Raw genomic sequence first — 3,983 nt, forward strand, 5'->3', positions numbered from 1 at the left:
CCCAAACCCAGTCTTATAACGCACCCTTAGCAGAGAGAAGTAACATCTCCCGGGGCAGAGCATGAATCAATAGTTTTCAATTCCCCAACATGCAGTGAATTATTAAGGCTTCACAAGGATAATTCACAGTGCATTCCAATCAAGTCTGTAAATTATAGACAGGAAGTCTATTCTTCAAGCCTCACTGCCTTTCATCCCGGAGGAGAAAACAGCAACAGCTAAGAGAGAAGCCATGAAAAAAAGGATCCAAGTATTGAAGCTCTGATTTAATTTAAAACAACAAACCCTACATTCCACAACTACATAAATGAGTGGAAGTGAGAGCTCAATTTTTACTATTTTGAAATAAAACTGAAATATGGAACTAAAAACAACTTTAATAAAAATGAGACATTTGAAAACTTTTGTGCTCCATTCTATTAATTTTGTGCCTATATAATATCAAACTGAAGAAAGGACTAATTTACTCATACACCTTTAGACAGATATCACACACACAAACACACAATTTTGCATCTGATGCAGAATTCTTGAATTAAAAATTCAACATAAAAATTCTTTCATGATTAGTGAAACCTGCAGAGTCTTGGCAGCAACAACCTGTGCAATTGATATTTACAAACACTTTCAAAATCCATGGCACACAGAACTCCATGGAAAACAACTCTGCTGCAGATGAGCTCAAACTCAAAAATTACAAATCACATGAGGAAATAAATCACTAAGAGGCAAGTTAAAAGGAGGAAAGGCAAGGGTGCCTGAGTGGCTCAGTAGGTTAAGTGTCCAACTTTGGTTCAGGTCATGATCTTGTGGTTGGTGAGTTTGAGCCCCATGTTGGACTCTCTGCTGACAGCTCAGAGCCTGGAGCCTACTTCACTTTCTGTGTCTCCCTCTCTCTGTGCCCCTCTCCTGCTTGCACTCGCTTTGTGTCTCTCTTTTCTCTCAAAACAAATAAATAAGCATTTTAAAAAAAGAGGGAGAGGCAAAAACAACAAATAGGAAAATACCTCAAGATAATAGAACAATCTAAAGAGATTTTAAATAACTTTTTAAAAAGAATTTTAAGGAATAGATACCTTATGGCAAAAACAGGACACTATATTAAAAAATTATCAATATGATAAAAGAACCAATTAGAAATTTCAGACACAAAACATATGGGGGGAAAAACACTTAACAGACAGATTACACGGTACATTAGACAGAGTTGAAAAGAAATTAATGAATTGGAAGCTGGATATAAAGAAATCATCTCAAATGCAGCACAGAGACCTAAATAAATAAATAAATAAATAGCCTTAACAAACTAGATACGTGAAGGAAAAATGAAAGATCTCATATAAATACAAGAGGAGTTACAAATAAGTAAAATGAGGGAGAGACAAAATTTGGAGAAATATGGGTGAAATTTTAAAGATTTGGGTTTTTTTCACTGAAGAAGCCCACCAGCCAAGCAGAAAAAATAACAATATGCCCTCACCTAGGCACAATGAATAAAACTATAGAACATCAAAGTCAAAGAGTAAAATCTTACAACTTCCAGAGGGATAATAGTGCTTATCTTTAAAGACATGACTATTTATTAAACTTATACCAGACTTGACATGGACAACAATGAGGGCCAGAAGACTGGAATGTCACCTTCAAAGTGCTGAGGGATAATGACCTAGAATATTAGATGCTCCTATACTCTCACTCAGGATACTTCCAGACATACAAAGACTAAGAGTTTACTTTTTACAGGTGCTTGCTGAAAGAGCTATTAAAGGATATACTCAAAGAGAAGGAAACTGAAGTCTGAAGGAAGAAGCATGTGCCAAAAGCAACTGTAAGCAAAGGAATTGCTAAACATAGTTGTCAATCTTTAAGTAGCTTAGAGAAAGAATAATTAGCTGATCATATATTAGGAATTAAAATTACTTAGATACAATTCCAATATTTTAGGAAAGGGGAGAAGAATTTCTCTCCACTCTCATGCCAAATTTGGCTCTTATCTTAATTCCACCTCACACAGAAAGCAAATACCAGCCCAGATAGCATGACTAATGATCTCAATAATAGTATCTGGCTTTAAGTGTCTTTCTTAGGGATATCTTCAGAGCCCTCCTAAGATAGGAATGGTTTTCTGGGACCATTCTCTCCCATGGAAAGTCCCATTCTCTATCTTCCAAGAATAACAGCAGAGATTTTTTTCTCACCAAAATTTAGGAAGACATGATTTCAAGAACATCTGTCCTTCCCAACTTGAAATACATTTTTTTTTAATTTACCTGATGATTTTAGTTATGTTTGCTCTTGAGATTAGTAACTTAAAAAATCCAGATTTTTAAAAGAGGGATATCTTTGTGTAAATATCAGCTTCTATGTATCTGTCTCTGTGGTGAAATTCTAGGAATTGTATTTAAATTAAAAAACAAACCTATCTCTGTGCCTTTCTTTCTTTGTGCAATTCTATGTCTCCGTCTTAAAACAAATTATTCTTTGTTTCCTCTTTCTGCCTCTCTCTTTCTTGTTCTTTTTCTTTCCATTTCTTCTCCCAATTTTTTTTATTTTATCTTCTCTCTATTTCCTCCCTTAAACTTGTTCATATTAGAAAGCATTTTATTTATTTTTTTATTTTTTTAACGTTTATTTTGTTTTGAGAAAAAGAGCATGAGTGGGGGAGGAACATAGAGAGAGGGAGACACAGAATCCAAAGCAGGATCTAGGGTCCGAGCTCTCAGCACAGACCCTGACTCAGGGCTTGAACTTATGAACTGTCATATCATGACCTGAGCCAAAGTCGGCCACTGAACTGACTGGGCCACTCAGATACCCCTAGAAAGCATTTTAAAATAATATGTTTATGATAATAACGTGTCAAGTCCTATTTCCTCACTTCCAATTACTGTGGACCTTGAGCAAATTATTATTCCCTCTATCCTTTAGTTTCCTCATTTGTGAAGTGGGGAAATGATGTGTATCCTAGAGCTGTTGTCAGGATTACCTGAATAAAGTATGTGAAATAGTCAACATAGAGTAAGTGTCCAGTTAATACTGATTCACTTTCTCACATGAATCATTTTTATGACCTTTGTTCTTATTTACTTATTTATTTGAGAGACAGAGACAGAGAGCAGGAGAGGGGCAGAGAGAGAGAAAAAATCCCAAGCAGGCTCCACATTGTTAGCACAGAGCCTGACACAGGGCTCAATCCTACAAACTGTGAGATCATGACCTGAGCCAAGATCAAGAGTCAGATGTTTAACTGACTGAGCCACCGAGGCGCCCTGATCTTTGTTCTGCATTTTGAAAGAAAATGAGCAAAATATTTTCTATTTGTCTCAAAACACTCTCTATTTCTATTTCCTTCCCCAAAAAATGCCTTTATCCCTAAAATAACTGAACTTGTTTCCTTTCATTAATACTGGGTTTTCCCTGGACAGCACTCATTACAGCTCCAATTGTCTTAGCAGGCGATGTAGGTGCAGAGCACCCATGGAACACTCCAGCCCCACACCGCTGCAGCTCCAGATGGCTTGTCAGGGCACCAGCTGCATGGAGGACCCTGACCTCCCAGCCCACACCTGCTTCAGCTCCTGTTGTCCAGCCAGGATCTATCTGTGCAGAGCGCCAAGGGACGCCCAGTCCACACCCACAGTAGCTCCAACCATCCCACCAGGCCAGCCCCAGCACAGAGTGTCCCAAGAACACTAGGCCATGCCAGCTACAACTCCAATCAGACAGTGAAAGCTGCCAGCCACACACAGTCTACACAGGGAATGTCCCAACCCAAGGCCATCCCTTTAATTTTAGTTTTAATTTTTTTAAATTTATTTGAGAGAAAGAGAGAGCAGGAGCATTGGAGAGGGGCAGACGGAGAGAGAGAATCTTAAGCAGGCTCCAGACTCAGCATAGAGCTCGACATGGGGCTCAATCCCCCGACCCGATGATCACAACCTGAGCCGAAATTAAAAGTCAGACACTCAGCTGACTGAGCCACC

Source organism: Crocuta crocuta, unplaced genomic scaffold (assembly GCF_008692635.1).
Source record: "Crocuta crocuta isolate KB4526 unplaced genomic scaffold, BGI_CrCroc_1.0 scaffold130, whole genome shotgun sequence".
Taxonomy (NCBI): domain Eukaryota; kingdom Metazoa; phylum Chordata; class Mammalia; order Carnivora; family Hyaenidae; genus Crocuta; species Crocuta crocuta.